The following is a 24,327-nucleotide window of genomic DNA, read 5'->3' on the forward strand; positions in this document are numbered from 1 at the left end:
CACAAAGGGAAGAAACTTCCAAGGACTATGGACAAGTCAGGAGACTTCCTTTCACATAAATATTCTGGAACTAAGGGCCATCTACAATGCCCTAAGTCTAGCAAAATCCCTGCTCCTACACCAGCCGGTGCTGATCCAGTCAGACAACATCACGGCAGTCGCCCATGTGAATCGATAGGGCGGCACAAGAAGCAGGATGGCAATGACAGAAGCCACAAGAATTCTCCGATGGGCGGAAAATCATGTACTAGCACTGTCAGCAGTGTTCATTCCGGGAGTGGACAACTGGGAAGCAGACTTCCTCAGCAGACACGACCTCCACCCGGGAGAGTGGGGACTTCATCCAGAAGTCTTCCAAATGATTGTACATCAGTGGGGTCGTCCACAGGTGGACATGATGGCGTCCCGCCTAAACAAAAAACTAGAGAGGTATTGCGCCAGGTCAAGAGACCCTCAAGCGATAGCTGTGGACGCTCTGGTGACACCGTGGGTGTACCAGTCAGTTTGTGTTCCCTCCGCTGCCTCTCATACCAAAGGTATTGAGAATAATAAGAAAGCGAGGAGTAAACACAATTCTCGTGGTTCCGGATTGGCCAAGAAGAATATGGTACCCGGAACTTCAAGAGATGATCTCAGAGGACCCGTGGCCTCTGCCGCTAAGACAAGACCTGCTACAGCAGGGGCCCTGTCTGTTCCAAGACTTACCGCGGCTGCGTTTGACGGCATGGTGGTTGAACGCCGGATCCTGAAAGAAAAGGGCATTCCGGAGGAAGTCATTCCTACGCTTATTAAAGCCAGGAAAGAGGTTACAGCAAATCATTATCACCGCATATGGCGGAAATATGTTGCATGGTGTGAGGCCGAAAAGGCCCCAACTGAGGAATTTCAACTAGGTCGATTTCTGCATTTCCTGCAAGCAGGAGTGAATATGGGCCTAAAACTGGGTTCCATTAAGGTACAGATCTCGGCTCTATCGATTTTCTTTCAGAAAGAACTAGCTTCAGTACCTGAAGTTCAGACATTTGTAAAGGGAGTGCTGCATATTCAGCCCCCATATGTTCCTCCTGTGGCACCTTGGGATCTCAACGTGGTGTTGAGTTTCTTAAAATCACATTGGTTTGAACCACTAAAAACCGTGGATCTGCAATATCTCACGTGGAAGGTGGTCATGTTATTGGCCTTGGCTTCTGCCAGGCGAGTATCAGAATTGGCGGCTTTGTCTTATAAAAGCCCTTATCTGATTTTCCATATGGATAGGGCAGAATTGAGGACTCGTCCCCAGTTTCTCCCTAAGGTGGTGTCAGCGTTTCATTTGAACCAGCCTATTGTGGTGCCTGCGGCCACTAGGGACTTGGAGGACTCCAAGTTGTTAGACGTGGTCAGGGCCCTGAAAATATATGTTTCCAGGACGGCTGGAGTCAGAAAATCTGACTCGCTGTTTATCCTATATGCACCCAACAAGCTGGGTGCTCCTGCTTCTAAGCAGACTATTGCTCGTTGGATTTGTAGTACAATTCAACTTGCACATTCTGTGGCAGGCCTGCCACAGCCAAAATCTGTCAATGCCCATTCCACAAGGAAGGTGGGCTCATCTTGGGCGGCTGCCCGAGGGGTCTCGGCTTTACAACTTTGCCGAGCTGCTACTTGGTCAGGGGCAAACACATTTGCAAAATTCTATAAATTTGATACCCTGGCTGAGGAGGACCTGGAGTTCTCTCATTCGGTGTTGCAGAGTCATCCGCACTCTCCCGCCCATTTGGGAGCTTTGGTATAATCCCCATGGTCCTTACGGAGTTCCCAGCATCCACTAGGACGTCAGAGAAAATAAGAATTTACTCACCGGTAATTCTATTTCTCGTAGTCCGTAGTGGATGCTGGGCGCCCATCCCAAGTGCGGTTTATCTGCAATACTTGTACATAGTTATTGTTAACTAAATCGGGTTATTGTTGAGCCATCTGTTGAGAGGCTCTATTGTTTCATACTGTTAACTGGGTTTCATATCACGAGTTGTACGGTGTGATTGGTGTGGCTGGTATGAGTCTTGCCCGGGATTCAAAATCCTTCCTTATTGTGTACGCTCGTCCGGGCACAGTATCCTAACTGAGGCTTGGAGGAGGGTCATAGTGGGAGGAGCCAGTGCACACCAGGTAGTCTGAAATCTTTCTAGAGTGCCCAGCCTCCTTCGGAGCCCGCTATTCCCCATGGTCCTTACGGAGTTCCCAGCATCCACTACGGACTACGAGAAATAGAATTACCGGTGAGTAAATTCTTATTTTCGATACTTGTCTCCTTACACAACAATAGTAAATATGAGTATCATGGCAATAGTGGAACAAGGGTCACCATCTACACAAATGAGCTAATTAGCATCTCTTACAGTGAATTGTAGCAACATTGCGAACTTACCCAGATGAAATCTCAACTCTGGAACCAACGGCAACTAAATTGTATACTATGGGGGATATCCAATTAGCCCCGGTAATTTACCCGCCGGGGGCTATCCTATTACCTCGGATAAGCCAGCACAAGCGGTGGCTTATCGGTGGTTACCTGACACTGCACCGGGTGCCGGCTCCTGACAGCTCCCGGTGCAGCGTGCTGCCGCAGACTGCCCGTGAGACACACAGGCACGGCGCGGAACGCAGACCCCCCCAGCAGCAGTGACCCGGCGGCTTCCCCCAGCCAGCGGCCACACAGAACCCGCGTCATCGGGACACCGAAGCCGCACAGAGATCCCCAGCGGCAGCAGTCACCTGGCGGAACGGATCGACTCCCCCTGAGGAGACCAGGTTTTGGTTTGGGTCCAATCTATAAAATTCGGGTGGATTTGGTTTTATACATATACATTCTAGCATTTGCCCGCGTGGATGTCTGTTATTACTTAGTGGATAATTTTACAAAGACAGTAGTGCCATATAATATTGTGAAAATTGCTATGTAAAGACAACCCTTCCCACTTTATTATATCTATAATATGTTATTTGCTCTCTCTCCTATAGGTTCCAGGCTAGTACTTCCAAGATCTGAATGTTTTTTTGCTCCTGGCCTTTCTGCATGACGAATCAGCCCTGGGTACAGACTCATTTTATGGACCGTTTAATCAGACCGGATTTGGGTCACAGCTCAGGACAACAGCAGAAGTGGGCGATGCTACCTGTCCATTTGAATGATTGTAATCAGTGGATGGGAGCGTAAGGTAGAGATCACAACATTATACAGAAGGAGGGATTTCTCACATGATTCTCTTCCGGGACACAAGTAAATGCATTACAAAGGAAGATGAAGGAAAAATAAAATGTAAACACTGATAATTAAAATGAAACATAAATTCCTTTTTTTTTTTTTTATTTCAGCTAAAATATTTCATTAGATTAATTATATATTTCTGCAACTGGAATGTTTGCTTCCTATAGTTATCACCTGATATTTTATTGAAAACAAAACCAACATGGCGGCCCAGACGCAACTGATGCCTGGATGAGGTAACAGGCGCACTTCTTGTGCCATTCACAATCACTGTGCCACCAGTATTCGCTCCCTTAGATGCTACTTAGACAAAGGTGGAATAGGGTAATGCTTCTCTTCAGCACAGAACCTCCACAGGACAAGCATGCTATCTACCTGGAGGTTCCAGTGTGATGTCCTAAGCATAACCGCTGCTATCATTCAATCACCAGTAACCTCAATGTAATCATTACCAAAGGCAAGAATACCTTACCTCCTGGTCCTACCTAATAGTCATCTTTGCCAGAGGTGGATTTAGGGGTGAGGGCGCCCCTAGGCACAACAGTAATGACCACCCCCACCCACCTGCATACAGGTTGAGTATCCCTTATCCAAAATGCTTGGGACCAGAGGTATTTTGGATATCGGATTTTTCCGTATTTTGGAATAATTGCATCCCATAATGAGATATCATGGTGATGGGACCTAAATCTAAGCACAGAATGCATTTATCTTTCATATACACCTTATACACACAGCCTGAAGGTCATTTTAGCCAATATTTTTTATAACTTTGTGCATTAAACAAAGTGTGTCTACATTCACACAATTCATTTATGTTTCATATACACCTTATACACACAGCCTGAGGGTTATTTAATACAATATTTTTAATAACTGTGTGTATTAAACAAAGTTTGTGTACATTGAGCCATCAAAAAACAAAGGTTTCACTATCTCACTCAAAAAAGTCCGTATTTCGGAATATTCCGTATTTCGGAATATATGGATATGGGATACTCAACCTGTAATTTTATTATTTTTATTGATTGGTTATCAGCCCTCATTTGATGATAGCAAAATTAATAGAATAATAAAAAAAAGCCTTTTTTTATTTTAATTATGTATACATATTTACTAAGTGGGACAGCTTACAGGGGCAGAATGTGCATGTCCCATTTATACTCCATTCAAGATGGCATATGGTACAGTACAGTGGATATATTTTGCAGATACTGGTACTCTTTGGGCTGACAGTACCAACACAAGCATCCAAGTGCCACCGCCCAACAAGTGCCCCCACTAGGCATGTGCCTAATGGGAAATTTGCCTCTGCTCTTTGTCCCTCTTCAACTTGCCCCCATAATGAGGAGATACCATATATGATAATATTCATGTTGATAATATAATTGTCAACATGAATGTCGACAATATCTGTTTAAGGTTTGTCTAACCTTCTAACCTCACCAGTAGCCCTAACCACTAAACTTAATCCTATTGTTCGACATTTTCACAATGTTGACATTTAATACGTTGAAGTTCTGTCCATGTTGATATTTTCCAGGTGTTGACACTGTTTTAATTTTAACCCTGTCATAACTGTCGACATTCTGTTGAATTATGAATGTCAGCATTGTAAGCGACAGAGGTCTAGATCAGAGATTTTCAACCTTTTTCAACTCTCAGCACACTGAACAAGATTTAAATATTGCCAAGGCCCACTCAAATATAACGGTGATGCATGGTGCAATTGCGTGTCCTAGGATGTCGTCGCAGCTTCTCCATAGGTAATACCTGAACCACATCTGAGAAAGCCAGTGTCACGGTCCGGCGGGAGACTGTGCAGGGGAGCCGGCTCTTACCTGTCCGGTCCCTTTGGAGAGGTCCAGCTGGTGGAGGTGCGGGCTGATGGTGCCAAGCAGGGTGTGCTGGGAGGACAGGCAGGGGCACTGGTTGGCAGCTCAGCAGACTGGCAGCATGTCCCTCCGGCAGGGGTTAGCAGTGCTGCTGTGGAGCCAGGGCTTCTGTGAACAGACTGGGCTGTGTTCCGGGTGGCCATCTTGGATGTGGGCAAAAAGCCTGTCTTGCCCACACTTCACCAATTTATCACTTCCCTGTGGCCAATTAGCTCCGAGCAGCTGCTATAAGACAGTAAGGCCTGGAGGAGGGAATTTGCCAGTGCAACGTCTTTCACAGCATCTGTGAAGCTAATCTTTCACAGCATCTGTGAAGCTAGTTTTCTGTGCTCCAGCAGCGTCTCCAGTGTCAGGTTCTTGTTACAGCAAAGTACCCAAGCCTCCTGATATAGCCTTACGCAGACTGCCGACTCTGTTCCCGTGTCCTACCTAGCTACCTGTTCCAGACGCCGCAGTAACCAACCTTCGGAATTCCTCCTTTTAAAGTACTGGATCACGGTTCCGGTATCCTCAGCCACCCGCTAACCTATAGTCGTATCTCTATTCAACTGTCTTTGGCAAACCCTGTTAAACTACTCCAAGTAATAAATGCGCAAGACCTTCATCCGTCCCGCTCGTTTGTTATTCAGAGATCCAAGTGCACCAGAATCATCTACCCCAAATCCGGATCCACAAGAATCCTTAGACGTGACAGCCAGAAGAGCCCAACACTGCCTGGGCCCAAAATTAGAACTGGCTCCTCCACCCCCTTGCAGCCGGAAGGACCTCCGGCTGCGTTGCTAGGGGGAGGAGGAGGAGATTACCTTCCGGGTCCAGGGCAGCCTGGAGGAAGGTAAGCCGGGGGGAAGGCGGTGTCGGCGGGTTGCAGCGGGTGGCGATAAGAAGCCCATAGGCTTCCATAGGGTATCGCCATCCAGAGATGGCGATTCCATGGCTGGCGAAAACGCGGCAGTAGGGTATTAGTAAATTTTAAAATGCGGTAAACCCCCGTTTTCGGGGGTTTTACCGCATTTTTCCTTTAGTACATCCCGCCCTCAGAGTACAGTATGTTTGGCTTCCATCTCAACCATATACGACAGGCTGTCAAAAGGTTCATAATCATCTAAGCACATTGATCAAAGCAAAGTACATAAACCGTGCAAGTATTCCGGGATCCGGGCTTTAGGTTGACACTCAGGTCGACCACTATTGGTCGACATGGTCACTAGGTCGACATAGACAAGGTTGACATGGAAAAAGGTCGACATGAGTTTAAAAAAAAAACTTTTTTTTTTTTTTTTTACTTTATGATCCACATGGACTACATTTGGGAATAAAATGACACCCATTTTTTTTTTAAAACACTCATGTCGACCTTTTTCCATGTCTACCTAATGACCGTGTCGACCTATTTCAGATGTCGACCTAGTTACTGTCGAACCTATGATTCACACACACAGTATTACGACCCGCGGTCGGATGTAATGATGTCCAAGTTCGGCGGCCGTGTGACTGCCCCTTTAAAAAAACATCTGAGTTCGGCCGTCATCCCGCATGGCCGCCTAGCTCAGGCATCATTACTCAATGGAAACCTCATTAGTGTGGCCTATTACTGATGCTGGGAAGGTGTGCGCTTCAGGAACAAATGTGACTTTTCAGGAACAGTACACGATTACAATCTCTAGTTAAAAAGTTACTTTATATTAGTAGAATGTTATTCCCAACTCTTACTGTAACAGCAAATTGTTTATCTTGATTAAAATCACTGTATTAACCTGCCTATTCCTTTGCGACTTATATTTCATTTAGTAAAGAGAAACCGCAAATTTCGCATAAGACACATAATATAAAAAAAATAAGATTTTAAACCTACCGGTAAATCTATTTCTCCTAGTCCGTAGAGGATGCTGGGGACTCTGTAAGGACCATGGGGTATAGACGGGCTCCGCAGGAGATAGGGCACCTAAAAAGAACTTTGACTATGGGTGTGCACTGGCTCCTCCCTCTATGCCCCTCCTCCAGACCTCAGTTAGAGAACTGTGCCCAGAGGAGATGGACAATACAAGGCAGGATTTAGCAATCCAATGGCAAGATTCATACCAGCCCACACCAATCATACCATGTAACCTGGAACATACATAACCAGTTAACAGTATGAACAGACAACAGTAACGGTCCAAGACCGATGTCAACTATAACATAACCCTTATGTAAGCAACAACTATATACAAGTCTTGCAGAGTTTCCGCACTGGGACGGGCGCCCAGCATCCTCTACGGACTAGGAGAAATAGATTTACCGGTAGGTTTAAAATCTTATTTTCTCTTACGTCCTAGAGGATGCTGGGGACTCCGTAAGGACCATGGGGTTTATACCAAAGCATCCAATCGGGCGGGAGAGTGCGTATGACTCTGCAGCACCGACTGAGCAAACTCTAGGTCCTCATCAGCCAGGGTATCAAACTTGTAGAATTTAGCAAAAGTGTTTGACCCCGACCAAGTCGCCGCTCGGCAAAGTTGTAAAGCCGAGACGCCTCGGGCAGCCGCCCAAGAAGAGCCCACCTTCCTAGTGGAATGGGCCTTAACCGAATTTAGTACCGGCAATCCAGCCGTAGAGTGAGCCTGCTGAATCGTATTACAGATCCAGCGAGCAATAGTCTGCTTCGAAGCAGGAGCGCCAATCTTGGCCACATACAGGACAAACAGAGCCTCTGTTTTCCTAATTCTAGCCGTCCTGGCTACATAAATTTTTAAGGCCCTGACTACGTCCAGGGATCTGGAATCCTCCAGGTCACTTGTAGCCACAGGCACCACAATAGGTTAATTCATATGGAACGAAGAAACCACTTTAGGCAAAAATTGCGGACGTGTCCTCAATTCCGCTCGATCCACATGAAAAATCAAGTAGGGGCTCTTGTGTGACAAAGCCGCCAATTCTGACACTCGCCTTGCTGATGCTAAGGCCAACAACATGACCACCTTCCAGGTAAGAAATTTCAACTCAACCTTGTTAAGCGGTTCAAACCAATGTGATTTTAGGAACTGCAACACCACGTTCAGGTCCCATGGTGCCACTGGAGGCACAAAAGGGGGCTGGATGTGCAGCACTCCCTTTACAAACGTCTGGACTTCTGGAAGAGAAGCCAACTCCTTCTGAAGGAAAATCGAGAGGGACGAAATCTGTACCTTAACAGAGCCTAATTTCAGGCCCATATCCACTCCTGTCTGTAGAAAGTGGAGAAGACGACCCAGATGAAAATCTTCCGTAGGTGCATTCTTGGTCTCACACCAAGACACATACTTTCGCCAGATACGGTGATAATGTTTTATCGTCACCTCCTTCCTAGCCTTTATTAAAGTAGGGATGACCTCTTCCGGAATCCCCTTTTTTGCTAGGATTCGGCGTTCAACCGCCATGCCGTCAAACGTAACCGCGGTAAGTCTTGAAATACACAGGGCCCCTGCTGCAACAGGTCTTCCCTCAGAGGAAGAGGCCAGGGATCTCCTGTGAGCATCTCTTGTAGATCCGAGTACCAGGCCCTTCGAGGCCAGTCTGGGACAACGAGTATCGTCTGTACTCTTCTTCGTCTTATGATCCTCAACACTTTTGTGATGAGAGGAAGAGGAGGAAACACGTAGACCGATTTGAACACCCACGGTGTTACCAGAGCGTCTACTGCTACTGCCTGAGGGTCCCGAGACCAGGCGCAATACCTCCGAAGTTTTCGTTGAGGCGTGACACCATCATGTCTATTTGAGGAGTTCCCCAAAGACGTGTTACGTCTGCAAAGACTTCTTGATGAAGTCCCCACTCTCCTGGATGGAGATCGTGTCTGCTGAGGAAGTCTGCTTCCCAGTTGTCCACTCCCGGAATGAAGACAGCCGACAGAGCGCTTACATGATTTTCCGCCCAGCTGTTAGGTGCCGCGGTCCGCGTCGCCGCTCGGTCTGCTTCCGAGCGACGCTCACGGCCGCCGCACCTCCCTCCCTGCCCGCCCGGCGCCTAGCAACGCCAGGACGCCGTGCGTACTGTAGCCGCCGGGTCCCTGGCAACGCTAGGACGCCGGGCGTCCTCAGCCGCTGGGTCCATAGCAACGGGGACGCCATTGGCGGACCGCGTTCCCCGTTGCCAGATAGGATTGATTAGTTGCTCGTGCAGCAGGGCAGCTGCACGGCAACTAGTAATTAGCGTCTGGGGGCTGGTCTTGCTGGCCCTCCTGTCATTGGCCAGCAGGGTCTTTTTATGGGAGCCAGCACACTGCAGCCTCGCCGGTGATAGCTTCCTGTATGAAAATCATTTATACGCCAAACTGGAGAAATGTGATTTCCACATCACAGAAGTGTCCTTCCTGGGGTATATTATTTCTGCTAAGGGGTTTTTCATGGAACCAAAAAAACTCCAGGCCATCCTAAATTGGGCACAACCCACGAACTTAAAAGCAATTCAGCGCTTTTTAGGGTTTGCAAATTACTATAGGTGTTTTATTCATACCTTCTCAGATTTGGTTGCTCCTATTGTGGCATTGACTAAAAAAGGAGCGGACCCTTCCAATTGGTCGCCTGAAGCCAAGTCTGCCTTCCTGGCCTTAAAGCAGGCCTTTGTCTCAGCTCCAGTACTCAGACACCCTAACCCGGATCTCCCCTTTATTGTCGAGGTAGATGCCTCAGAGGTTGGAGTGGGGGCTATCCTTTCTCAGGAAGACACGGAGTCTCAGGAATTACACCCATGTGCCTTCATGTCCAGAAAATTCTCCTCCGCAGAATCCAACTATGATGTTGGTAATTGAGAATTGTTGGCAGTTAAATGGGCTTTCGAGGAGTGGAGGCACTGGCTGGAAGGAGCAAGGCATACCATTACGGTGTTTACGGACCACAAGAACCTGCAGTATATTGAGTCAGCTAAACGGCTTAATGCTCGACAGGCACGTTGGGCGCTGTTTTTTACTCGTTTCAGGTTTATTATCACCTTCAGGCCCGGTTCCAAGAATACAAAAGCCGATGCCCTGTCACGTTGTTTTCTTCTGGTTCACAATAACCACCCGGCTACTACCCCCATAGTCCCATCGTCTGTCATCCGGGCTGGCCTCACACAGGATTTATTTACACAGCTAGTCCAGCTTCAGCAGCAGGCTCCCAAAGTCACTCCTGCAGATCGTCTCTTCGTCCCTGAATTTCTGAGAGGCACTGTTCTAGCTGAGTTTCATGATAATAAGGTTTCTGGTCATCCGGGTATCACTAAGACCTTGGAGTTAATCTCTTGCTCAGTGTGGTGGCCTAATCTTTCTAAAGATGTAAGGGAATTTGTCCGTTCCTGTCAGGTTTGTGCTCAGTACAAGGTATCTCGATCGTTGCCGGTCGGACAACTCATGCCTCTAGCCGTTCCTCTCAGGCCATGGTCACATATATCCATGGATTTCGTGGTGGACCTTCCTCTTTCAGCTGGATTTCGAGTCATTTGGGTGGTAGTAGACCATTTTAGTAAGATGGCCCACTTCATTGCTCTCCCCCGATTACCCTCTGCTCAAGGGTTGGCAGTTTTGTTTCTCCGCCATGTGTTCAGGCTCCCAGGGATATTGTCTCTGATCGGGGACCGCAATTCATCGCCCGTTTCTGGAAACGTTTTTGTGCCTCATTAAATATGAAACTCTCTTTAACATCTGGGTACCATCCACAGTCTAACGGACAAACTGAACGTGTTAATCAGTCGTTAAAACAGTATTTACAGCTATATTCGGCCAAACTTCAGAATGATTGGTCTGAATTTCTTCCTTTGGCCGAGTTTGCCTATAATAACTCTTGTCATTCTTCCACCAAGGAGTCCCCATTCTTTTCGGTCTTGGGGTTTCATCCTAGAGCCAATTCTTTTTACCCTCATTTTCCAGTCTCCTCGTTGACCTTAACTTCCCGTCTCAGAATGATTTGGAAAAAGGTGCACCTTGCCCTTAAGAAGGCTGCCTTCCGAGAAAAAAAAAATTTCTGATCGGTTCCGACGCCCATGCACTTTTAAGGTGGGAGATAAGGTGTGGTTGTCAACCCGCAACATCAAGCTCCGACAACCCTCGGCTAGATTGGGACCCAAATTTATTGGACCGTTCCTTATCGTTAAGAAGGTCAACCCAGTTGCTTTTCGGCTACGCTTGCCTAAATCACTCAAAATTGGCAATACTTTTCACTGTTCCCTTCTGAAGCAGTATTTTTCTTCCAGGAGATTCCCTCGGAAGACTTCCCAGGGTAGACCTCTGGTGGATGTTCAGGGGCAACAAGAGTTCTTGGTGGAGAAGGTTTTAGATTCCAAAGTTTCTCGGGGCCGGCTTTATTTTTTGGTTCACTGGAAAGGCTATGGCCCGGAAGAAAGGTCTTGGGTCCTGGATAACAATTTACATGCCCCTAAACTTGAGATTATTCTTTCAGGAATTTCCTCAGAAACCCGGCTTTAGGGGTTCTTTAACCCCTCCTCAAGGGGGGGGGTACTGTTAGGTGCCGCGGTCCGCAGCGCCACTCGGTCTGCTTCCGAGCGACGCTCACGGCCGCCGCACCTCCCTCCCTGCCCGCCCGGCGCCTAGCAACGCCAGGACGCCGTGCGTACTGTAGCCGCCGGGTCCCTGGCAACGCTAGGATGCCGGGCGTCCTCAGCCGCTGGGTCCATAGCAACGGGGACGCCATTGGTGGACCGCATTCCCCGTTGCCAGATAGGATTGATTAGTTGCTCGTGCAGCAGGGCAGCTGCACGGAAACTAGTAATTAGCGTCTGGGGGCTGGTCTTGCTGGCCCTCCTGTCATTGGCCAGCATGGTCTTTTTATGGGAGCCAGCACACTGCAGCCTCGCCGGTGATAGCTTCCTGTATGCTGTTCCTGCCTTGCAACGTCTGTTCCTGGTCAGCTGTATCTGGTCGATCCTGCTCCCTGTGCTCCTGAGTTCTGGAGTTCTGAAGCTGGTCCTGGGAATCCTTCCTGTCCAAGTGAACCTGTTGCAGTCATCTGGGGGTTCTCGCTTGTTGTGGTTCTCTTCCGGTTTCGTGAGTAGCAGCTTCTGCCGCGTGTTGCGGCCTAGGCCGCTTAGTCCTTGTGTTAATTTTGTATTGGTGGTTTTTGCGGAGGTTTCCGCTTTTCACTGTCCTCCCCGGAACTCGGCGGTGCCGTGTGGGGGAGTCGACAGTGGTATCTTTTGTTGTTCTTTTCCTTTGGCGGCGTGCCGCACATATATTTAGTTTTAGGGTAATTAGTAGCCCCTAGCTTTCTGTTTGCTTTAGTTAGAGGTCCCCTTGTTGTTTTCCTGTCTCGGTTCACGCCTTGTCTCACTCTAAGACCTGGGGACATCGGAGTTGGGCAGACCTAATCCGCCCTTCAAACGCGGCTGCCGTGGGCCCAAGAAACCATAGTCACTCAGGCATGAACTGACCACACGGGTAAAACAATGGAGGTAGGGTGCTAGGGGCTATTCCCGTCCCACCCCTTATTTCAGCGTCACGTCCTGGTGCTCTGGACTCACTACGCAACATCTCTCTAGTTCTGAGCATCAGGAACGTAACACCAGCGAAGGATCCTTGTGGCTTCCGCCATCGCGACTCTGCTTCTTGTCCCGCCTTGACGGTTCACATGAGCCACTGCTGTGACATTGTCTGATTGAATCAGAACCGGTAGGTTTCGAAGAAAACTCTCCGCTTGTCGAAGGCCGTTGTAAATGGCCCTGAGTTCCAACACACTGATGTGTAGACAAGACTCCTGGTCTGACCAAAGACCCTGAAATTTTTTTCCCTGTGTGACCGCTCCCCAACCTCGGAGGCTCGCGTCCATGGTAACCAGGATCCAATCCTGAATTCCGAACCTGCGACCCTCCAGGAGGTGAGCACTTTGCAACCACCACAGGAGGGACACTCTGGTCCCTGGGGACAGAGTTATTTTCCGATGTAAGTGCAGATGGGACCCGGACCACTTGTCCAGAAGGTCCCATTGAAAAGTCCTTGCATGGAACCTTCCGAAGGGAATGGCCTCGTAGGCCGCCACCATTTTTCCCAGAACTCGAGTGCATTGGTGAACTGACGCCCTTTTCGGTTTTAGCAGGTCTCTGACCATGTTCTGGATGTCTTGGGCTCTCTCTATTGGGAGGAAGACCTTCATTTGTTCCGTATCCAGTATCATACCTAGGAATGGTAGTCGAGTTGCCGGAATCAACTGTGACTTCGGTAGATTTAGAATCCAACCGTGTTGCTGGAGCACTCTCAGAAAGAGCGCCACACTGCTCAGCAATTTCTCCCTTGATCGATCTCGCTTTTATCAGGAGATCGTCCAAGTATGGGATAATTGTGACTCCATGCTTGCGCAGGACCACCATCATTTCCGCCATTATCTTGGTGAAAATCCTCGGGGCCGTGGAGAGTCCAAACGGCAACGTCTGAAATTGGTAATGACAATCCTGTACAGCGAATCTCAGGTATTCCTGATGGGGGGCATATATGGGGACATGAAGGTACGCATCCTTTATGTCCAGAGACACCATAAACTCCCCCTCCTCCATGTTGGCTATAATCGCCCTGAGAGATTCCATTTTGAATTTGAATCTTTTTATGTACAGGTTTAGGGATTTCAGATTTAAAATAGGTCTGACCGAACCGTCCGGTTTCGGGACCACAAATAGGGTTGAGTAGTAACCTCTTCCCTGCTGGTGCAGGGGAACCTTGATTATCACTTGCTGTGTACACAGCGTTTGAATTGCAGCTAACACTATATCCCTTTCCGATGTGGAAGCTGGTAGGGCCGAATTCCAATTTGTAACCCTGGGAAACTATTTCCAACACCCAGGGATTCAGGTCCGAACTGACCCAGGCCTGACTGAAAAGTCGAAGACGTGCCCCCACTGGTGCGGACTCCCTCAGGGGAGCCCGAGCGTCATGTTGTGGGTTTTGGAGCAGCCGGGGAGGACTTTTGTTCCTGGGCACCTGCTGAAGCAGGTGCTCTCTTGCCTCTGCCCTTACCTCTGGCGAGGAAAGAGGAACCCCAACCTCTTTTGGACTTGTGCGACCGAAAGGACTGCATCTGATAGGGTGTTACTTTCTTTTGCTGCTGGGGAATATATGGTAAAAAATTTGATTGCTGTAGCTGTGGAAACCAGGTCCGTCAGCCCAACCCCAAACAATACATCACCCTTATAGGGTAGTACTTCCATATGTTTTTTGGAATCCGCATCACCCGTCCATTGGCGAGTCCATAAGGATCTTCTCGCTGAGACAGACATGGCATTGGCCCTAGAAGCTAGTAATCCAATGTCCCTTTGAGCATCCCTCATAAATACGACTGCGTCTTTAATATGGGCTAGAGTTAGGAATATAGTATCCTTATCCATATTATCAAATTGATCTGTCAGCTCATCTGTCCAAGCTGCAATTGCGCTACACACCCATGCCGACGCAATTGTCGGTCTTAGCACAGCACCCGTATGAGAATAAATACACTTTAAGGTAGTTTCTTGCCTGCGATCTGCAGGGTCCTTAAGGGCTGCTGTGTCAGGAGACTGTAGCGCCACTTTCTTGGACAAGCGCGTCAGGGCCTTGTCCACAGTGGGGGGTGATTCCCAAATCTCCCTGTCCTGCTTAGGGAATGGGTATGCCATATAAATTCTTTGGGGATCTGCGGTCTCATATCCGGAGTCTCCCAAGCTTTTCCAAAGAATTCATTTAATTCATGAGATGTGGGAAAGTTAATAATCTGTTTCTTTTCCTTAAACATGTGTACCCTTGTGTCGGGGACCGAGGGTTCATCCACAATATGCAACACATCCCTTATTGCCACAATCATACACTGAATGGTTTTAGTCACCCTAGAGTGCAATTTTACTTCGTCATAGTCGACACTGGAATCAGAATCCGTGTCGGTAGTAGTATCTTGTGTTAAGGGACGCTTTTGAGACCCCGACGGGCCCTGTGAGTCGGTCCAATCCGAGGATTGACCCCCTGATGTCCCCCCTAATTCAGCCTTATCAAGCCTTTTATGTAAAGATGCCACACTTGCATTCAACATATGCCACATGTCCATCCAATATGGAGTCGGCACAACCGACAGGTACACACCACTCATTTGCTCCACCTCCTCCTTGGAGAAGCCTTCCACCTCAGACATGTCGACACAAACGTACCGACACCCCACACACACAGGGATTAACCTATAAGGGGACAAAACCCCAACCAGGCCCTAAGGAGAGACAGAGAGAGAGTATGCCAGCACACACCAGCGCTTAAAAACACTGGAAAAATATGTCCAGATAGCGCTTTTCTATATATAATATGCCAATTCCCACTCACTGCGTCGCTAATGTGCCCCCCTCCTCTTTTTTCCAGCCTGTGAAGTTCAGCAGGGGAGAGACCAGGGAGCCAGCGTTTTCCTCATGCAGCTTCTGTGGAGAAAATGGCGCTGGCTAGTGCTGAGGATCAAGCCCCGCCCACCCGACGGCGGGCTTCGGTCCCAGTGATTTCTCAATTAAAATGGCAGGGGATCATAGATTTACTGCCTCCGCAGCCTAATCAATGTATATTTGCCCAAATGTGAGGTTTATTGCTGCCCAGGGCGCCCCCCCTCCCTGCGCCCTGCACCCTTCAGTGCTGCTCTGTGTGTGTGTGACTGGGAGCAATGGCGCGCAGCTTACCGCTGCGCGCCTTACCTCATGAAGATCTGATGTCTTCTGCCGCCTAAGATGTCTTCTGCCTTCTCATCCGGCTTCTATCTTCGGCATCTGTGAGGAGGACGGCGGCGCGGCTCCGGGACGAACCCCAGGTGAGACCTGTGTTCCAACTCCCTCTGGAGCTAATGGTGTCCAGTAGCCTTAGAAGCAGTGCCCAACTTGACAAGCCAGCTCTGCTTCTCTCTCCTCGGTCCCACGATGCAGGTAGCCTGTTGCCAACAGGACTCCCTGAAAATAAACAAAATTCTTCTTCAACAGAAAACTCTGGAGAGCTCTCTGCAGTGCACCCATTCTCCTCTGGGCACAAGATCTAACTGAGGTCTGGAGGAGTCCCCAGCATCCTCTAGGACGTAAGAGAAAAAAAATGTAAATGTGGCACCGGCCTTGTCCAGACTCCCGGTGGGCCCCCTCCTGTCTGCGGCACAGTAGGCTACGGTATTGTGCTGGAGTCTACTGTGCATACACAGGTCTCCAGAAACATGGTGGCCGCAATGTTCCGGAGACTAATTACTGATGAGCATCTGCAGCGGCCAATTTGGCCGTGAGTTTTGCTGCGACTGCAGCGTCCGCCGTGGGACTCCAGAAAGGTATGTATTAAAACATGGATGCAGTGTGTGGACTGCACACATTGGAACTATTATAGAAACGCCAATGGATAGAGCACACATACCAGTTAGATTAGGCAACGTCAGGCACTTTCTGCAGATTTTTTACCATCTGATAAACCAAATGATTGCTATAACAAATGATGTAGTTTAAACCTATAGGATGGTGGCTGGCAGGAAGTAATATCAAATGACTTAGCCCACCTATGGTGTGGCAGAAGGTGTTATATAACTTGTCATTTGCACCTTTAAATAAAAGAATATATATCTACAAAAGAAAACTAGACTATGAATACCTAGATTACCTCACATTCTACTCCTTAGACCAGTGGTCTCTAACCTTACTTGGGGTGTGAGTTACTCGAAAAAAATGAAACCTTCTGAGGATGTACTTAAGTTTTTTTAAAAAATGCTGTACTTGGATGGTTGCTGGGACTCTCTCAGTGTTAAGACCAGACTCGTTGGCAGTGACGTAAATATAAATTTTGAACCCCACTGCCAAAAAAGTTTCTGGCACCCCCTACTATTGTCATATGAAAAGTAAAGAATAAGCGCGTGCAACACTCCAAAAAGAGAGTGTGGCTTCACTGCAATGGGCGTGGCACTGCAGGAAATGACTACCTTATACCCCAGTTTTGCAACCTACACACCCAGACGTTGGCCACCACAGGTAAAAAAAAATCATCATGATTAATGCCCCTTACATTAGTTGTCATTTTTCTTCCTTATAGTAATGCCCGTTACACATTATTCTACACACCATAATGCCTGTGACACATACCACACACCGTAATGCCACTTATACAATATGCCACACACTGTAATGCCCATTACACATTATTATGCACACCGCAATGCCCATGACACATTATGCAATGCACCGCAATGCCCCTGGCACATTTTTCCACACACAGTAATGCCCGTGACACATTATGCTGCACACCGCAATGCCCATGACACATTATTCCACACACCGTAATGCCCCTGACACATTATTACAAACACTGTAATGCCCATGACACATTAAGCCACACACAGCAATGGCCGTGATATATTATGCCACACAACGTAATGCCTGTGACAAATTATGCCACCTACTGCAAAGCCCTTGCTAAATTATGCCATACACTGCAATGCTCATGATACATTATGCCACACACCGTAATGCCCATTACACATTATGCCCCACAGTAAGGCTTCTATTTACTTATAAATTACCTGCTCATTGCTAGGGGTCTCATGCTCGTTGTTAGGGGTTTCATGCTCACTGTCAGGGGTTCCAGGTTCATTGCATAGGGGTTTCATGCTCGTTGCCTGGGGTTTCATGCTTTGGGTATCATGCTTGTTGCCAGGGGTGTAATGCTCTAGATGTCATGCTCGTTGCCAGAGGTGTAATGCTCTGGGTGTCATGTTCATAGCCAGGGGTGTAATGTTTGTTGCCATAGGTCTTGTTGCCAGGGGTGAAATGTTCATTGTCAGGGATGTAATGGAAGTACAATTCTGGGTAGCTATAGTGATGTGCTGCCTCACTGACGCTAGAGGTCAAGTATGTCCTCTAGCGTCTGTCTGTCCAGTGGCAGAGGAGAGCTACAGACTGGCGGGGGGAGTCAATTGCAGACTACTCCTGAAGTTTGGCAGCAGCCAGCAGGGGTTGAGCGACCTGGAATGCGGCTGCGAGCTACCCTTCGTTTGCAAGCGACGGGTTGGCGACCGCTGCCTTGGACGATAGGTGATTCTCCCCCTTAAGATCTATGTATTTCTATTATCTGGGGCGTATACTGGTTGTATACAGATTGACACAAACAAAGAGAGAAAAACGATCTGTTAGGTGGTGCACAAGATTTAAAATATAACTTTTATTAGCGTCCTAAAAATGGATAATATATCACACTGGATAAAAGAACATTTATGCGAAATATTACAAACATATATTGTGAAAAGATAACTACAATGTTCACAATATATGTTTGTAATATTTCGCATAAATGTACTTTTATCCAGTGTGATATATTATCCATTTTTAGGACACTAATAAAAGTTATATTTTAAATCTTGTGCACCACCTAACAGATCGCTTTTCTCTCTTTGTTTGTGCTTGTACCATACACGATCTGTGGTTGCACCCCCATTTCTGAATTAAGTAATTAATTATATCCTTATCAATTAAAAAGGTCTTTTAATACCACCTGTTTAGGTAAGGTACTATTATTTCCAGTGCAACAGAACTTCCCCTTCCCTTTTACCCCCATTTCTTGAATATAATGTATACAGATTGAGACTGACGCTAATGCCATCGTAGCTGCAAATGTGTACACAGTGATTGAGAGAAGTTATGCAAATGCTGCAGCAACCTGGATCTGTACTGAGACACCCATCGACTGCTGTGCGGGTCCCAGCAGCTGCGTAGAAAGAAGTTTTACTGCATACAGTATGGCAGTGGCAGGATCAGACAAACCCCTAAAACAGTCCCGACACGCCTGCATTTTTGCCGGCAATTCCTGTTATCTCCCCCAAATGGTCCTTGATTGTCAATCACTGTGCAAATAAATCCTCACTGAGACTTCCACAGCAAGACCATCGCGGCACATGTGCAGTAATACTCAGATGCTTGCACGGTTGGCCGATAATCGCTCAACTTGGGGAGGGGGGGAATCATAATACAGTTATAAAAAGGCCTCTTATTCTGTCTGTGCTTAAACAGAGGAACAAGACATTAAAAAGCTGGTGCCTTGGATAAAGGGGTCTATTAACTAAGCCTTGGAGAGGAGATAAAGTGGATGGAGAAAAAGTCCCAACCAACCTGCTCCTGTCATTTTTCAAACACAGCCAGTAACATGACATTTAGGAGCTGATTGGGTGGTACTTTGCTCTGCCGGCTACAGGGGAGGGGGCCCAGACACAGATTGCACATGGGCCTCCTCCTGTCTTGAGGCGCCCCCTGCTCTGAAATATTGATAAAATAAATCACAAAAACCGGATGGTTTTCCTAGTTCACCAGTTCTATCTGGCTCTCAAGCAGAATACCTCATTAAAATACCATCATTAAATACATTATTATAATACAGGGTGTGACTGTTTTATCTGACAATTACAATTTCTCATGTTATTAACATAACTAGTTTCCAGCTGCAAATTATAAAGAGGTCAGTATGTGTTTGGATCATGGCAGGAAGTGGGAATGTGGGAAATCTCAAACCTTTGTACTATCTATCTTTAATGTTTGCACTCTAGCTGTTTATTACTGTAGTTTAGATCACAGCTACAGTATATTTGTACAGACAAAATATCCCATGCTTTTAGAACTTTTGTGCTAGATAAAAGCATATTCTAGCAGTCACAACATGCTGCTATTGAAACTATACAACCATTGTTGCTACATCTTAATGGCTCTACACACTGGACGGTATTAAGAACCATATGAACGATTTTGTTCAAAAAGGAATGATATATCGTTCAGAGTGGAGGCACCGACGATGGACGATGCACGTCCCCACGATCATTCATCATTGGCCTTTCATCGTTTATCATTGCAGGCAGGGCCGTCTTAACAGCAGTGTAGGCCCCTGGGCACAGCAATGCACTGGGGCCCCTACCCATCCTCCAGTGGTAGGGGTGGGAGATGCTATCAGCAGCAGCCCTGATGTCCCGCTGGCGGTAGGGGGTGTTCTATCTTCTGCTCAGCATGTAGGACCTGGAGCAGTAATTTCTGCTAATAACTCCTTTACTGCAAAGATGGGACGGGAGGGAGAACACTAAACTGTAGAAGGTGGCATAGTGGAGTGGGCTTAATATTCATAATTTTCTGGTAGGAGTGCAGCTTGCTTAACTGTAGATATCTCAAGTTCCTAGAAATAGATTTTGTAGCTTTGAATGGGATAAAAAAAAATCTAGAGGGTCCCGCCTTTCAGGAGGTACTGGGAACCTGGGAATCAGAGTTCAGGAGCCAGAGCAATCCACCGACGAAAATATAAAACTGCATATTAGGTATGTGGAGCTGGAGCAGAGACCAGCTGCTTAAAGGCTGATATCTCTGATTCTGGGCATAGTAGAGACAAGCTGCCAGAGTCCACTGAAAGGGGAGAGTCCCAACTTTTGGAGCGCACCCTCAGAAAAACTCGGACAGAGCCTGAGATATCTGGCTGGGAAGAGCAATTAACAGGTTTGGATGGGGACCTCAAATATCTCCAGTTCCCATTGGGCGATCTGGTACCCCTGGAAAGAGTGGACCCTCAGCTATCAGCCTATGGTCGATGCAGCACCTAAAAACCACTACCTGGACACTCCCTCTCTTCCATTCCCAAACTACAGGAGGAGTACAGCACAGGGCTGGGGAGCGTGGCGCAGTACTTAATTAAAAAAAAAGGTACAGAGCAGATATGCAATGATTTAAAATGGGAGCTGCTATTTATTGTACCCAGAAGTCCTGCCCACTCTTCTATTAAACCACGCCCAGTATTTAAAGGAACCAGAATAGTTCAAATCGTTCATACAAATCGTTTAGTGTGTATGCTCAAAATCGTTACTAAAAACTACCTAAAAAATCGTTCGTCTTTCATATCATTTAAATCGTTCAGTGTGTAGGGCCCTTTAGACGCTATAATAAAATTCATACCATTTCCAAAAAAATCAATAAACTTTTAATATAAAATTTCCTCTGAGATCACTAAAATGTTCAAAGAATAAGTGTGTATCATGTTGGTGATGTATCAATAAAGAAATAAATCTACAAAAAAGAATAAGAAAATGACACTCATGCTAAAAAAAAAAAGTACATCAAGGATAAAACGGGGTATTCAGCTTCAGACAGTACAGAGATGCGATCGCATCTCCCCGTCTGTCCAAGTCTCACTTATATGAACGCCTCTGCCTGATTGGCAGGGGGTGGTGAGTGGGTGACAAAAACGGGGGCGAGTTCGGGGCTGCAGCGACCCAGAAAATGGCCGCTCTGCGCATGCCTTCGCAGCCTGGCTGCGGAGGCAGGGGGTCTTCCACTAATCAGCAAGTACATTGCGATTCCATCGCTGCCAGGTATTTGCATGCTGGGCGGCCTTGCCCTGTTCTAGGCGACCCCCAGTATGTGATTGCAGCCAGTTGCAGTTTTGCTAAAAATAAGAATTTACTTACCGATAATTCTATTTCTCGGAGTCCGTAGTGGATGCTGGGGTTCCTGAAAGGACCATGGGGAATAGCGGCTCCGCAGGAGACAGGGCACAAAAAGTAAAGCTTTACGATCAGGTGGTGTGTACTGGCTCCTCCCCCTATGACCCTCCTCCAAGCCTCAGTTAGGTACTGTGCCCGGACGAGCGTACACAATAAGGAAGGATTTTGAATCCCGGGTAAGACTCATACCAGCCACACCAATCACACTGTACAACCTGTGATCTGAACCCAGTTAACAGTATGATAACAGCGGAGCCTCTGAAAAGATGGCTCACAACAATAATAACCCGATTTTTGTAACTATGTACAAGTATTGCAGACAATCCGCACTTGGGATGGGCGCCCAGCATCCACTACGGACTCCGAGAAATAGAATTATCGGTAAGTAAATTCTTATTTTCTCTATCGTCCTAGTGGATGCTGGGGTTCCTGAAAGGACCATGGGGATAATACCAAAGCTCCCAAACGGGCGGGAGAGTGCGGATGACTCTGCAGCACCGAATGAGAGAACTCCAGGTCCTCCTTAGCCAGGGTATCAAATTTGTAGGATTTTACAAACGTGTTTGCCCCTGACTAAATAACCGCTCGGCAAAGTTGTAAAGCCGAGACCCCTCGGGCAGCCGCCCAAGATGAGCCCACCTTCCTTGTGGAATGGGCATTTACATATTTTGGCTGTGGCAGGCCTGCCACAGAATGTGCAAGCTGAATTGTATTACACATCCAACTAGCAATAGTCTGCTTAGAAGCAAGAGCACCCAGTTTGTTGGGTGCATACAGGATAACAGCAAGTCAGTTTTCCTGACTCCAGCCGTCCTGGAACATATTTTCAGGGCCCTGACAACATCTAGCAACTTGGAGTCCTCCAAGTCCCTAGTAGGTGCAAGGCACCACAATAAGCTGGTTCAGGTGAAACACTGACACCACCTTAGGGAGAGAACTGGGGACGAGTCCGCAGCTCTGCCCTGTCCGAATGGACAAACAGATATGGGCTTTTTTGAGAAAAAACCACCAATTTGACACTCGCCTGGTCCAGGCCAGGGCCAAGAGCATGGTCACTTTTCATGTGAGATGCTTCAAATCCACAGATTTGACTGGTTTTAAACCAATGTGATTTGAGGAATCCCAGAACTACGTTGAGATCCCACAGTGCCACTGGAGGCACAAAAGGGGGTTGTATATGCAATACTCCCTTGACAAACTTCTGGACTTCAGGAACTGAAGCCAATTCTTTCTGGAAGAAAATCGACAGGGCCGAAATTTGAACCTTAATGGACCCCAATTTGAGGCCCATAGACACTCCTGTTTGCAGGAAATGCAGGAAACGACCGAGTTGAAATTTCTTTGTGGGGCCTTCCTGGCCTCACACCACGCAACATATTTTCGCCACATGTGGTGATAATGTTGTGCGGTCACCTCCTTTCTGGCTTTGACCAGGGTAGGAATGACCTCTTCCGGAATGCCTTTTTCCCTTAGGATCCGGCGTTCCACCGCCATGCCGACAAACGCAGCTGCGGTAAGTCTTGGAACAGACATGGTACTTGCTGAAGCAAGTCCCTTCTTAGCGGCAGAGGCCATAAGACCTCTGTAAGCATCTCTTGAAGTTCCGGGTACCAAGTCCTTCTTGGCCAATCCGGAGCCATGAGTATAGTTCTTACTCCTCTACGTCTTATAATTCTCAGCACCTTAGGTATGAGAAGCAGAGGAGGGAACACATACACCGACTGGTACACCCACGGTGTTACCAGAACGTCCACAGCTATTGCCTGAGGGTCTCTTGACCTGGCGCAATACCTGTCCCGTTTTTTGTTCAGACGGGACGCCATCATGTCCACCTTTGGTATTTCCCAACGGTTTACAATCATGTGGAAAAAACTTCCCGATGAAGTTTCCACTCTCCCGGGTGGAGGTCGTGCCTGCTGAGGAAGTCTGCTTCCCAGTTTCCATTCCCGGGATGAAACACTGCTGACAGTGCTATCACATGATTTTCCGCCCAGCGAAAAGTCCTTGCAGTTTTTGCCATTGCCCTCCTGCTTCTTGTGTCGCCCTGTCTGTTTACGTGGGCGACTGCCGTGATGTTTTTCCCACTGGATCAATACCGGCTGACCTTGAAGCAGAGGTCTTGCTAAGCTTAGAGCATTATAAATTTACCCTTAGCTCCAGTATATTTATGTGGAGAAAAGTCTCCAGACTTGATCACACTCCCTGGAAATTTTTTCCTTGTGTGACTGCTCCCCAGCCTCTCGGGCTGGGCTCCGTGGTCACCAGCATCCAATCCTGAATGCCGAATCTGCGGCCCTCTAGAAGATGAGCACTCTATAACCACCACAGGAGAGACACCCTTGTCCTTGGATATAGGGTTATCCGCTGATGCATCTGAAGATGCGATCCGGACCATTTGTCCAGCAGATCCCACTGAAAAGTTCTTGCGTGAAATCTGCCGAATGGAATTGCTTCGTAGGAAGCCACCATTTTTACCAGGACCCTTGTGCAATGATGCACTGTTTTTAGGAGGTTCCTGACTAGCTCGGATAACTCCCTGGCTTTCTCTTCCGGGAGAAACACCTTTTTCTGGACTGTGTCCAGAATCATCCCTAGGCACAGCAGACGTGTCGTCGGGATCAGCTGCGATTTTGGAATATTTAGAATCCACCCGTGCTGTTGTAGCAGTATCCGAGATAGTGCTACTCCGACCTCCAACTGTTCCCTGGACTATGCCCTTATCAGGAGATCGTCCAAGTAAGGGATAATTAAGACGCCTTTTCTTCGAAGA

At 47.5% G+C, this 24,327-nt stretch overlaps 1 protein-coding gene and 1 long non-coding RNA gene across 3 annotated transcripts in view; one reads left to right on the forward strand and one right to left on the reverse strand.

The window, feature by feature from the left end:
- LOC134928888 (uncharacterized) overlaps positions 1 to 3,347 on the forward strand; it is a 29,058-nt gene extending 25,711 nt beyond the window's left edge. Inside the window, exon 2 of the long non-coding RNA XR_010178101.1 lies at positions 3,001 to 3,347. This is a non-coding gene — a long non-coding RNA (uncharacterized LOC134928888). The remainder of the gene's footprint in view (positions 1 to 3,000) is intronic.
- Positions 1 to 24,327, reverse strand: part of PRKAG2 (protein kinase AMP-activated non-catalytic subunit gamma 2) — a 656,600-nt gene that overhangs the window by 490,412 nt on the left and 141,861 nt on the right. The gene's annotated exons all lie outside the window — the stretch shown is intronic.

The sequence above is a fragment of the Pseudophryne corroboree genome, chromosome 5 (genome assembly GCF_028390025.1).
Source record: "Pseudophryne corroboree isolate aPseCor3 chromosome 5, aPseCor3.hap2, whole genome shotgun sequence".
NCBI lineage: Eukaryota > Metazoa > Chordata > Amphibia > Anura > Myobatrachidae > Pseudophryne > Pseudophryne corroboree.